Source organism: Cyprinodon variegatus, unplaced genomic scaffold, assembly GCF_000732505.1.
Source record: "Cyprinodon variegatus isolate N-32 unplaced genomic scaffold, C_variegatus-1.0 Scaffold419, whole genome shotgun sequence".
Taxonomy (NCBI): Eukaryota; Metazoa; Chordata; class Actinopteri; order Cyprinodontiformes; family Cyprinodontidae; genus Cyprinodon; species Cyprinodon variegatus.
This window is the reverse complement of record NW_015150872.1, coordinates 301659-315848: the sequence shown is the minus strand read 5'-3', so window position 1 is coordinate 315848 and position 14190 is coordinate 301659.

Here is a 14190-nt window from a genome sequence, read left to right as displayed (position 1 = left end):
GTTTGTATATTTTTTAGCGTGCGCAGTGAAATAGCTCACGTTTTTATACACGCAAACCTTTGATAGATCCGGCCCTCAGTGTGTTATCTATTGAGGAAATAACATTAATGCTGATATTTGTTTTTCTCATAGCACAACATAAAATGTTGCAATCACTCTGTGTACTATAGAGTACTTGTTGTGAAAACCCTAAAGTCCAACATACCTGTTATATGCACTGATGCAAACAATAAATTTGTCGATGGACCTACAGGTGAGTAAGAACAGATTGGCTTGTTTTTCATAAACATTTAGATTGGGTGTCTGTTGACCTCTTAACTGATCAAATCCTCTCACTACCTTTCTTTATATATATTTAAACAATAATAAAGGCATGTGTTTCAATTTCTATTTCGTTTGAATACTTGTATATAAATGTGGTTTGTGAGTGTAGGCAGAGCATTCACATGTAACTCAAAAGGAAAGACAAAAGGTTTGTATTGAGACAGAAAGTTATGGTTTCTTTACCTTTGAAAGAATGATAATCTCCTCTAAAGATACTGTTTTTGTGTGGGTGGAAGTGTGTAGGTAGCACACACATTTCCATCAATGCATGGTTACGTCTTTTATTTCCCACTGCCAAACAAATGTTCACACGTTTATGTGCTTATTATTTGATTTCTATAGAAACGGGAGAGATCAGTTTCTGACTTGGTGTCAGTCTTCAGTTGGATCCATTTGTATTTTAAAGATACAACTATGACCAGTGACTAGATCAGGGCTGGACTGTAATAAAAAAAAAGCATTTTTTGGCAATAGTGGCCCACCATCACTTATATGATGTGTGGAGAGTCGCAGCATACCAGAGGATATATATATGTACATTTATGGAATACATATAGTCTCAGTGGAATAAGACCTTTTTTAAACAGTGATTTATAATACTGAATTCTTATCCTTTGCAAATATTCATTTGAATGCATCAGGTAGAAATGGGTTTCTTACCACTTAGCTGGGTTCCCAAAACTTGTGGAAATAGGCTTTGGCATATTATAATGGTACATTTATACCACAAATGCCATGTCTGAGCATTAGAAGTGGCATGTCTGAGCGTCCTGGGATCCCAGCATTTCAGCGGCTGACCCTGAAGTTCAGAAAGATACATTTTCAGAAAAGCACAGAAGTTTTCTGGGAGACAGACATCACATGCAAGCCGTGATTACTTCTACAAAGTTGTCAGCATATGGAAAATAAATAGATATAAAGGAGTTAAACTCCACAGTTTTTAAAAATGCAGGAGAATTAATTTGTTTACGAACAAAGAAATAGAGCAAGCTCTGATCATTGCTACTCCACTAAAACATTTCCTCCTGAACTGTGGTGAAACAGTTTAGAAATAACTACATTAACTTAAAATGTTTAAACCTGCCTGCGCAAAATACTCGATTTCATAAAAACTGTACTATGGACAAGAGCGGGAAATCCCTGACAGTCTGGCTGGCTTTAGAGAGCTTTCAGTGGGGATTCCCAGCTCTGTGGCCCACCAGTATGCTGGGGGCCTAGCTGTCCAACAAAGAACAGAATATTTTAATGGGATCATAACCCTGATGAACTGACAGTACAGATAAAGTTTAGTTTAAAACTATTTTTTTCCCAACTCATCAAAACAAATAAAGCTAATCTACTCTTTAGTTTGCAACGACAGAACAGAATTCCATAACAACTAGTGTTGAAGGGTCAAAGAATCTTGACCGGTGTTAGTCGCAGTGTCCAAGTTTTGACGTTTCAGCATTTTTAACGCCCAAAACATATTTGGTCTAAAATAGGTTTATTTTCATTGATAGCTGATTAACAAGGCTTTTGCTGAAGTGCAGGCATCAGAGTCAGCAGTGCTAAAGGAGAGAAACCTCTAAAACCTGCAGGACAGTGGCCCTCGTGGACAGTCTTTGGGCATGCCTTGTCTAAACGCATCGTAAAACAATGATTCGGCATCATTCAAACAGTACCAATTTAAAAACCTCAAGCCCTTTGATGAAACCATGATCTGTGAATGCATAGCGATTCACTAGCACTAGCTGAAGAGACAACAGTACCTTGCAACCCTGCAAGAAAAAAAGAATAAAGAAATAGAAAAAAGGCCTGATTGCACTCACTTGTCTCATAACTTGTACTTTTTCCTTCACCTGCATTTTTTTAGATAGGTATTGCACAATTAATTCTATCCAATTTTTGGTGCTTATGTATTAACATATTTCTGTTTTTCTTTTTCTTTTCCAATTGTTTACTTCATTCTCAATCGTATGATTAACTGGTCATCAGAATGGGTCTCTCAGTCCTTACAGCTTTTCTCCATCTGCCATCCACCATTTCTTCCAGTCAATGTGATTTCTAATTCTCTCCTCCTCACTCCTCTGTACTGTTGTCTCCTTTCCTCTGCTTCTCTCTCTACCTTCTTCTCACAGACAGCCCTTATTAACAGCAGAAGCCTCTGTTTGCTCAATGTTTGCAGCCAATGGACCATTAGTCTGTTGTGTGCAGGGCAATAAATTGAATCAGGCAGGAGCTCAAGCGCCATGTCGGCCAATTGGGACAATTTGCTATGGTTTGGTAAGCAGTGTAGATTCAGAAACAGTAGTCGTCTTTCTGAATCCTAGTAGGGATAAATGTGGTAGTCTAACCTCAGTGAGGTTGTAATGAAGGAATTGTGCTCAAAATGAACCCTGCCTGCTAAAATTGAATAGATTACCGTTTACCAACAGCATATAAATTGCACTTAGTTACACACTAAATTGGCTTTAAATTCTCATTGCAGAGCTTTCTGATGCCAAATGATTGCCTTGAGTGTCGAGTAACTCTTGCTTAGTTTTCATAAAACACCATGCCGAGTACATTGTGTGTAGTGATGTTAACACAACAATAGCATTACTTTAGCACTAAAAGACTGGTGATATTGGGTAATTTAATTCTTAAAACTTGAAACTATTAGATAAAAAAAAATGTTTTCATTGTGTTGATACACACTCTAGTGTTAAACTTTGGGTGTTAGACTGCTTTCTAACATGCATGTTCATGGAAAAGAGGGAAAAAAAAAAATATATATATATATATAAAACAGTTTAAGTCTCTTATTGAACAGGATGATTGCACAGGTTATGCACAGGGTATTAAATAGTGATTGCACATTAGTTATTGCACCAGACATTGCAGTTATAGTGCCGGATTGTAAAGTTGTAAAGTCTGATAGCAGCAGGGATGAATGACCTTCTGTAGTGCTTCCTTTTACAAACTGGGTGCAAAAGGCTTTCACTAAAGGAGCTGCTCAGCTCCTCTCTAGTCTGGTAAGGGGGTGAGAGGAGTTGTGCATGGTCCATTGATGTAAGCTTGGACAATGCTCATGCTGAGTGCTTGAAGATATTTGGCCACAAAAACTCCCATAATTGAATTGCCTTCATCTGCTGTTTGGTGCTGCTAATAAGGCAAGTCTCAATGCATGTCTCTTAGAGCAGCAAATGTTGTCAAAAAATACTAAAACATTATCAGAATTAAATGTGATCAAATGAGTGTTACAAATATCACACTATGACTTTTTTTTTTTACATTCATACTTAATTATAATGTTCAAAACTTAGTTATGGTTCATACAAATTTTGCCAAAGCGGACAAGAACTTACTATCCAAGGAAAGACAAGAAATAACACCATTCATACCCATTTTAAGTTCTTTGTATGGAAAAAGAGAAATAATAAGGAACAAAAAATATATGAAAGATAGAAGAAATTTGGAAGATTTTTAATCTATCTCTATCCATATTTTTGTTTGGGTAAAAATTAGTGTTGCACCGATACCAGTATCGGACGGGGCCCCGATACTGCCCTAAAATGGTGGTATCGGTATCGGCGAGTACCAACAAATAGGGCACCGATACCATTTTAAGAGCCAAAAGTTTATTCAACTATTGTCACCCATTCCTGGTAGGCAATAAAAAGTTCTACTGGATTCACTTTGTATTAGATTTTTTCCTGCTTCACAAAGGTATGCAGCAGCTTGACAAAGCCATGATGGCAATTATTTTACATTATTATGGTATCGGTATCGGCCGATACTGCACAGCCAGGTATCGGGTATCGGTATCGGGGCCAAAAAATGGCATCGGCGCAACACTAGTAAAAATAATGCTACTTATCCTTTTTGCATCAAACTGGAGAAAAAAATGTATTTCACCCTTCCATTATAACAATATGTACATACAAGCTAAGGGAAGGTAATGGGCTATGGACGATACAGAAATATAAAGCAGCGTGCCTTCATTATACATAAGTACACAAAATAAATCTGTAGTATTCTAAAATATGAGCTAGGCCATAGCATACAGATGTTTTTTGATGTGACCGTAGAACAGAGGCCTGACGAATCTCAATTTAGATTATTATGTTCATATTTCCTAAATTATGCAAAGTATTCTATGTCTGTCTCCGAATCAATCTAGTACAGGGCAGTCTGCTCATTTTGTTCTGGTTTATTAACAAATTATGAAAAACAGTCCTGAGATCCAGAAATACATAGATATTCTTTATGCAACACTGTTAAGAGATTTGTCATTTACCACTGCATTCTATCTGTCTGTTTTTGAATATTGGTTTGAATTCTTTTAAAACATCTTTAAAGCCTGCTCCCTTTTTGAAGTTGTAAAATGCACAAAGAAATACAAAACTCTAGTTTACTCTTTATTTTGACCAGTTGCACAAAATCCAGCTTTGAATTATTTTGGCTGGAACGGCATAGAGACAATTGCTTAATTTTTTATCCATTAACAATAGTACATCAAGGAAACCAACCTCTCTGATGGGATTAATTTACTTTGATTTAACATTTAAAGCGATGCTTTACATGCAGACTAAGAAGCATACTGTATCTCAGAGAAGATTATTAGATGGTATGAAGTGCACAAGTAATCTTATGACAGTGTACTAAAACATATTGAAAGCAGTGAATGAGGAATACTTTTAATGTCAACATTTTATGGGGTTATTTATTTTTTACTAAGTTATTAAAAGTTTGCTTTTTTAAAATTAATGATCATAATTACTGCACATTACTTCAGACAACATTGGCCTTTAATAGCAGAATATATTGCCACCTTTCCTCCAGGATCAGCATATGCAGGCATGTAGTTTGTTTCTCTGATTAAACTGTTGCGATGGGGTGAACCTTACGGGGTGCTTAAGACAGCAATTTCAATGTTACTAAGACACAGCTACAGCTCTGGCTTCATTTCCTCTCAGACAATTACTCTGCTGTCTTGAATGATGGCGTAATTATGACTGCAGCATTACAGATTTGTGCCATGATTAATTAATGGGGCGTGTACAGTATGCATATAAAATGTGTAGCAGAGCGCGTGTGCATGTGGTGCAAATCCCTTAATGCTTGTAGAGAAATGCAGAGAGCTTCAAGAGGTTTTGCATAGTTGTAATGCAGCATCACTCAAGTACTCAGATTCCTATTTAGGATGCATTTTATTTCTGTTTATGCTTTCTAGTATATTTGTTTAGTGGTCTTATGTTTGTGAAAGTACACATGAAAGCAACACGGATTCTCTGTGCTCTCATTTTCAAGGCATTACTAAGAAAAAAATCATTACATATACAAATATAAAATTAAATTGATTTCACCTTAAAAGGATTCATCAGCTGAAAATTTGCTCAACAATAAGAACAAGAAATATTTGCTGCAAAATTAGAGTGCATTATTGTCTATTGTTTTTCCTTTCTTGCACTTTGGAGCTTAATGGTGGCTCATTTCCCAAAGCCACAGCCTCTTACCCCCTAAGTTAATGAACTTACCCGTTGATATACAGGAAGTCACAGATGGAAATAAGCATGCCAATGTGAAACAATGAAAAAGTGCTTAGGTTCATGACGACATTACCAGTAAAATGCATGATGAAGACATTGCATATTAGATTTCAGGAGACTTGTTTTTAAGTTAAATACACTTGTATATTTTGTACTCAACCGTCTACGTTTCTGCATGCAGTATGTCACAGCACAAGGTGAACAGACACAGGAAGTGATATCTTAGGGATGAGAATTTTTTTGTTTTTGCTCCCTATGCCTTGTAAAAGGTTATGTGCTGCCCAGTCATCCATTGTAAAAAAAAAAATCCACGCTTTTGTGTAAAGCCATCATAGTGTTTACAAGTAGGTGTATGTACAAAGAATAGAGAAGGGGGAGCAGAAATGTCAGAGAATGTCAAATGCCTCCTGGCTTTGTCCATTGTGTTTCTCCAGCTGAAATGTTCTCCCCAGGGATGAAGGTCCTGGGCAGAAGGACTGTGGGGATTCAAGGTTACACTTGCTGGTGACTTTGTGGAAAACCAGTAATAATATGGGGGGCATTGATTACCTGACATATGAAGTGAATGGCTAAACAAGGTGGTGGTGCGGAGGGAGGGGGTGAGGGGTATTTTTGAAGGATGAATAAAAAAACAGGTTCTGATGGTTCAAAACTAAAATCAACTATGAACATTTATTAAAAAAAACTGCTGAAGAGATACATTGAAGAGTAGAAAATGTATTCTGAGGTAAAAGTTTAAATTAGCAGGATGAGTGACACGAACAGCTGAAGCACATGGCAATTATCCATGAATGGGCAGAACTCTAGTAAAAGATGAAAAATATCACAAAATTACTTAGTAGATGAATGATGGAGTGGAAATATGTAATATAGATGAATAATACTGTTTGTTAAATACTTTGACTGACAAACGCAAGGCAAGACACTTCTGATTTGTCTGTTTGTGGGGTGCTTATTTATGAAATTATTAGTTCAAATAAATTAAAAAAAACTCTTGAAACTATGACAATAGTTACCAGAAATATTGATGTGCTTAATATGCATTAGTGTGCATATCATATTGCCTTATATTTAATATGCTAAGGCACAACTCCTTTTATACACAATGCTGTTATAGAGTTCAATGCATCAGTGGATCTTTACTTCCCCTCAATCTTCTGTTAATTCTTGATATCACCCACAAAATCCCAACTGGAATGTGTAATTTATTTTGATGCTACATTCACACCAAACGCGATTTTACAAACAGAATCAGACGGTTTACATGCAAATTCTATAACTGAAATGCATCAAAGTTCATCAAGAAGTCCCACAGCACATCTCCATCATGAGGAGCAGCGCACCTTGAAGAATTCGACCAGCTGGAACAGCGCCTCATGAGCATTTAAGCATCTGAGGTGTTGGATGTGCTTCCCAATCCGCAGATGCTGTAGTGGAAAATCTGAAGTTTTACTGCTTAACATGCCACATCAACGAATCAGAGAAGCTGTACTGGTAACTCTGCTAGGTTTACATAAATGGCAAATATTTTTTTTTTTTATTTACAAAGAAAAGTAAGTGCTGTGATCACTCCACTAAAACAGTAGAGTGATCACACTCATAGTTTTAATTTATAAATTATCAAAAAAATGTTGAAACCTGTAGGTAAAATAAGTTTGCTTTATTATTCTGGTGCTAGTAATTTGCACTACATACCTAAAAAAAAGGTAACTTCTACTTCCAGCTACCACTATAAGTAGCGGGAAATCCTCGAGAGGTGGGCCGATTTGGTACTGGGGATTCCTAGTGACAGCTTGCCGCTGGTAGGTGGGGGTCACTCCGGCTTAGGTCTACTACTAAATATTTTTAGGCCAGATCATAATATGAACTGACTGCACAGACAATGTTTTGAGGTGTACTTTCACGCTTAAAAACATATTAAGATAACTTTTTACCCAGTTACCACAGTAAATACGGCCTAGCAAACCCACTCTGCCATTGAAAACAGAAGCAGTAGAAGCATTTGATGCATCTGTATTTACTAAATATGGACTAGCATCAAAGATAAAGCATCAGCACTTCTTATGGTGTTTGGTGTGAACCTAGCATAACCTCCACAAAATCTCAGTTATGTCTGTTTTTAATTATCTTGCTGTATTTTAAAGCTACAGTGTTTCATTTTCAGTGACATCTGTTGGCTAGACTATAGATACATGAACCACTGCCCCCACTGTGTCGCACTGATTTTCTGCTGCTGCTGTCTGAACTCCAGAATGTTGCTCACCTTACCTCTGTGATCGTAATTCGTCCCTCTGTTTTGGGCACAAAAACAAACATGAACCAAATGCACGAGAAACATCCAAGCATTTCCGATTGACTTGTGCAAGTCTAGTTTATATAAATATTTTATAAATAGTATTTATATACCAGTCTGGGAAGGATAACATTTTTATATCGTCCTAACTTGCTACATTCATATTTGAGCATACGGATCATCTCTAAGGTAACTAGTTTGTAAACTCTGTGTTCTGTAGTGCAAAGATGTCTCCCTCCTTTGTAACACAACCTGCTGCTATGTACATATAAATAGGGGAGTGGCGGCCTAGTGGTTGGGGCATTGAGCTTTGAATCCTGAGGTTCTGAGTTCGAGTCCCACCCCCACAGACTGCCACTCTGGCTCTCTGAGCAAGACCCCTAACCTCACACTGCTGCACAGTTGCAGCCCACTGCTCTTCAAGGTGATAGATTAAATGCAAAGAAAAAAAATTATCAATGTGAGATCAATAAATTGATAATATTATTGTATGTTTGCGAACGTCTGGGCAACTGGTTATTATATGCTATTTTAATAAATGAGCAGTAAAATAAACCCTCTTGTTGACATTGTTGTACACAAAAACTAAATGAACAATGTATGAACAAAGTTTAAAAGATTTCACAATTGCTAAATTTTACAGTTGTGCATTTGCGTAACATGCTGATGAGATGATATTACGGTTGGCTCATATGGCGTAACAGAAGGTTTGTGCGGTTGCAGAATTGTGCTGAGAAAGTCTTTGGATTCTGTTAAACTAAATTTGTCTGAGGCTGAACACAGAAAGCGCAAACATTTGTTCAAGCTGTAAAGAAGCTCGTTCACTAAGACAAGCTGCAGCTAATTGTCATATACAAGCTCAGTGAAAAGAAAAAAAGTGAAAAGCCTTTCACAAGCTGATTTTTAACTAAAAGGAAAATACAGCTTAAGTTAAATCAATTACTTAAATTGGTGACAAATAATTGAATTATATTTAATACATTTCTGATTGTTTGACTTGATAACCAATATAATAAATAAATAACATTGAATAAGCTTAATTCAATAAATTGTTACCAAAAAAAGCAATTTGATTTAGTGGAAGCTAAAATCTCTTTTTGGAGTGTAAGATAAAAATTAAGATATCAAGAATTCAGAAAACTGGCGAAGTGGACTTTGTTAAAAAATGAATAATATAAGCTGTGCTTTTATTTTTTTATTTAAAAGCAGCTTTTTTTGTTTTCTTTTAATAAATCAATATAAAGAAATGAAAGGGGGTTCCTTTTTTAGTATTTCCCAACTAAATTATTTTAATATGGAGAAAACAGATGATAAGAGCACAAGTACATATTTTTTACATTTCGTTGTAAAAAATACAACTCACAACTGACAAATACAACTACCTTGTAGATGTTCAGCCAGTGGCTTCAACTCAAAAAGCTTCTCTGCTGGAAGAGATCTCACAGATTCCAAAAAAGTACGTTTTGTAGAGTGGATTTACTCAATCAGTAGCAAAAGAAGACCAGATTAAATTAAATTAAAAATAAAAAAAACATAATAAAAACCCCCCAAATTTTTCTAAGCCTCCATCCATCTGTCCATCCATTTTCTTCTGCTTTGTCCTTGTCAGGGTCACGGTGGGGCCTGTGCCTATCTGCGTCTGTCTACGGGCGAGAGGCAGGGTACACCCTCGACAGGTTACCAGTCAATTGCAGGGCAACATAGAGACACACAGAGGAACACAACTATGCACACACACACTCACACCTGAGGACAATTAGAAGAAGCAACAGTCATGTTTTTGGACCATGGCAGGAAGCCGGAGTGGTAATTTTTCTAATCCAAATCCTAAACCCACCGCAATACAGCTGTAGTAGCTGAACACCTTTATCTCCCAGTCTTTTTACAATCTCCGTCATGAGGCGCGGACAAAAGGACCAAGTATTTAAGGAGAGACAGTCAGTAGGAAAGTTCAAAAGGTTTATTAAATTAACAAAAAACTAAAGTGGAGCTGTGGCTCGCGGACACTGCAGGATGGGGAGCGGGGCACCTCCCAATCATAGACACTCTGGTTTAACAGTCAAGTCCAAGAATGTCCCCAAGTGCTGCAGTCCCAGAGGTCATGCTGAAGGCCGATCCTGCTCAGGGATCCAGAACAGACAGGAACAGACAGGAACAGGATCCAGATCAGGCAGGAACAGAAACAGGTGGCAGGATCCAGACCTCCAGGCATCCACAAGCTCCCAGGAGGGTTCAGAGTCTGACTGGGACCAGAAGCGTGACCAGGTGGTCACGCACAGGAGCAGACAGGATCAGGTGCAGATGAGCAGGCTCAGTGAAAGAGGGTAACCGAGACAGGATGTGGAACCAGAACTTGATGCAGGACCTTTAAACTGGTCTCCTCCCTGGAGCCAGGCTTACTTGGATAAAAACTGAACCTCCCCACATATAGAGCCAAAACCCCAGAGGACTCTGCGAGGGAGGAACAGTGGACGATCAGGAGACGAGACAAACACTAAAACCCTCTTTCCACTGGCCGCCAGGATCCAGGACATGAACCAAGGCAAAAACTGAACGGACAGACTAACAGAAAGACAAGTAATGATCTGGCCCTGAATGCTCAGGCTGAACTGAATATAACCAACAGGAAACAGGTGAGAGGAATAAATTATAATTGAGGCAGGGAGGGAAAAACCACAGGTGAAAGGAATGACTAATTAAGGAGAGCAAACAGGCCAGATCATGACAATCTCATCCATTTTCACTCTTTCTGATCAGGTTTTATTTGATTGGATAGAGATAAAGATGCAGTAGTTTGCGTAAAACTCTCACTGAGTGTGTGCTCGTACTGTATGCCATAGCCATTGTACTGGTGTATACTGTTAGAATAATTATGGCTCCACCCTTATCAAAATATTACACTTTGTTCTTAGCTGAAGGCAGTGGTCCTGCCATGTCGGACTTCGATTCATTAAACCCACCTCTATCACCTTCTTCATCATCGTAGCCAAAGCTTCTTCAGAGTTTCATTCCTCCCGGACTCTTACTGCATTCCCTGTCTCATTTCAACCAGTCCGGCAGAAGACCACCTTGTGGGCCTGGTTCTGCCAGAGGTTTCTTCCTAATGGGGAAGGGGAAATCTCCACTCCACCACTAGTTTCAGGCATAGGGGGAAACATTCCTTTTTTTTTAACTCCTGTTCATGCATATCAAACACAATTCAATGCCATGTTTATTGCCGAGGTCTGAGCGCAATTATATCAATAAAATTCTCAGAATAGTCTTTTTCTTTCCATGTGAGTTTTTCAGATTGAAATGAAGTTATCACCAGTTTCTCTTGATGTGTTAGTTAAGTTAGGGGTTCTCAGGCATAGCAATGGATGGGTACAGATCAACCGAATCACCATACTCTTTTTAACACCTACAGTACTCAAAGGTGTGAACACAATGACCCTACACTTCTTTTCATACCTGCATTCTAAACACACACACACATTGATCAATAACCCCCAAACTGTTGCCTTTTAGCGTATTGCCCCTCCTTTTGAGTGACTCATTGCTGAAAAACTAAATGAGCAATTATAAAGAGTTAATTCTTATTTCAGACGGAGTAGCTTTTTTTTTTCTTAGTGTGTGTATGTTTGTTTGTTATTTGGTGTTGTAATTTTTGGATAGTTAAACAATGTTTGTCTATTCAATGCACAGATATTACACAAACAAGTTAAAGATATAGAGGGCGATCTTTTTTCCAGGAGGATCATCTAAATAATTGGTCCTCCTAATTGTCAATCATTCTGGTGATATGTCTACACAAGGCCGTCCTATGTGCTCGCCCCTTTAGCTATCTTTTTGTGCGCATGCACACTTTTAGCCGTAAATGTGTGGTGAGCTACAGTTTCAGGCAGTCGTTCAAGGTCCTTTCTAACTGCGGTTCTTTGAAAATGACATAGGGTATTAACAAAAAAGTGTCTACGAAGTGAATGAGCAGAAAAGAAAGGCATCAGAAGAGACAGATGTATCCCTCAATGATTTGCGCGGAGAGCTGTCCTAGCAAAACATTATGGGATTTGCTGCCACAGCGGCTCACTATCACCATATGCAGTCGTTACCCAACAGCGGCGGTTAATAACAAAGATGGCGTAGGCACTGCGTGGTGTTACTTTCCCAACGGGGAGCGTAACGTATTCATCATCTGTCCAAATGGTCGGTCCCCGCTTTATATAGTGATTGAGGGATTTAGGGGTTAGGGCAGACGTTCGGACACAGTAAGCTTGCATGAGCTATGAAAACAGACACTTTCAAACAGGGCGTGCACGTGGAGAAATGGGCTCATGCTTGCTCTCACATGTGTTTAATAGGTATTCCCTCTTGGGAGCGGGATATTTAAAAAAAATGTGAAAATCCTCCACAATACCTTTAATGCAGTGTTGTAAATGATCTTCAACATTAAAGATAGTGTGGTTAGTTGACATGGAGCTTCTGTTGACTAGAGCTGCTGGGGGAGATAATGGAACAAGGTATTTCAGGTTATTCAAATCAACAGCTTTTGTTCATGCCAAGCTGTCTTCCAGGGTTATTGTAAAGAAACTTTGAAGCCGTTTTTTTTCCTTAAAGTACAGTCATATCTTCTTTTATTCTTTTTTACTCTCCACCTGTTTGACATAATTGGAAAGCTTTGACTCAAATCTTCCAGGACCTGCAAATAGATCAAAAAAGACTTTGGGTAGACTTGTTCCTGGTTGTTCCATGGTCTGTGACATACTTTTGACAATTCAATTTGTTATGTGATAAACTAAAATATGATATATTGGTCAGTCAAACTTTCCTGTAACATCTTGTTACATATCTTTTAGTTGCAAGCTAACTCTCAGCCTGGTGTAAGAATTCATGAAAATCTACCTGGAATAACATTTATCCTGACTACAAGCCAACTTTTGCTTCCTGATTTAAAAGCTGGGATTTCCAATATGAAGTATGATGGGAGTATCTTAGCAGGTTTAGATAAAAATAGCTGACAAAGGATCACAATGTGTGACTACTGTCACAATGCTCTGCAGTTCTATCAATCATGTTAGCCTGTTCTTGACATTAAAACTTGAGGGATGCCTAAGAAATACCAAAAACGACAATGTTCTTGCTTTCAGAAATGGTCTATTTCTTTAGGAGAGGGATAACATGAGGAAACATGTCTTTCAAAATAAAAATAATAATCCTTCTCAGTGTATACATTTAGACATATCTATTTGTATACAGTTACTGCTTAAACTGTAATTATTTCAGTTATGGGTACTTGATGTTTTTTGATTTGTTATAGAAATAGGGAGAGAAAACTAGCCAAGTGCCATCCCAACTCAAAGCATTGCCAATTAGAGAAACATTTCTAACCAAAACCTTAATTTAAATACACATAAAAATATTTAGATTATTTGCATAAAATGTTATTGATGTTTAGAGATTATTGTAAAAACATACATGCTGTACCGACATGAAAACAGAGCAATACCTGCTTCAAAATCCTAGCAGGAAGACGTGATCCATGTTTAGCTTTGGTAATGAGATTTTTTATGCTGACCGTTGTACGTCCTTGAGTGTCTGGATGTATATTTACAGCTTACTGATGTTAAAAACGGTAGGTATAAGTACAGCTGAAGCCTCTTCACAATAGGAACCAATAGCTCCTATTATCCTAACCGTGAAAGTCTAATGTTGTGTGTGTCATACACAGCTGGATACCTTTGCCAAGAAATTCTCTTTACATTGTACAAAAACACCAAAACCACGGTATAGTCCAGTTATCACCTTGAATGATATTGCTCTCTTTTGAGTTTATTTGAGTTTAAATCAGAAATTAAACTATTTATCTGCCTATAATTGGGTTCTTTGGATAATTTTTTGGATAACTTTTGGATAAACTTTTAGTAGATCTGGGTCATTTTGCTGGACTCACAGCTGTTGCCAGGAAGGCAGGCCTAAGACAAAGAAGGTGAAAAATTCCTCTTTAATCTGTGCTTATACAAATCACTTTATCACATAATCACATTATTCTCCTTTATTTTTATAAGACATAATGATTTCACTTTATCC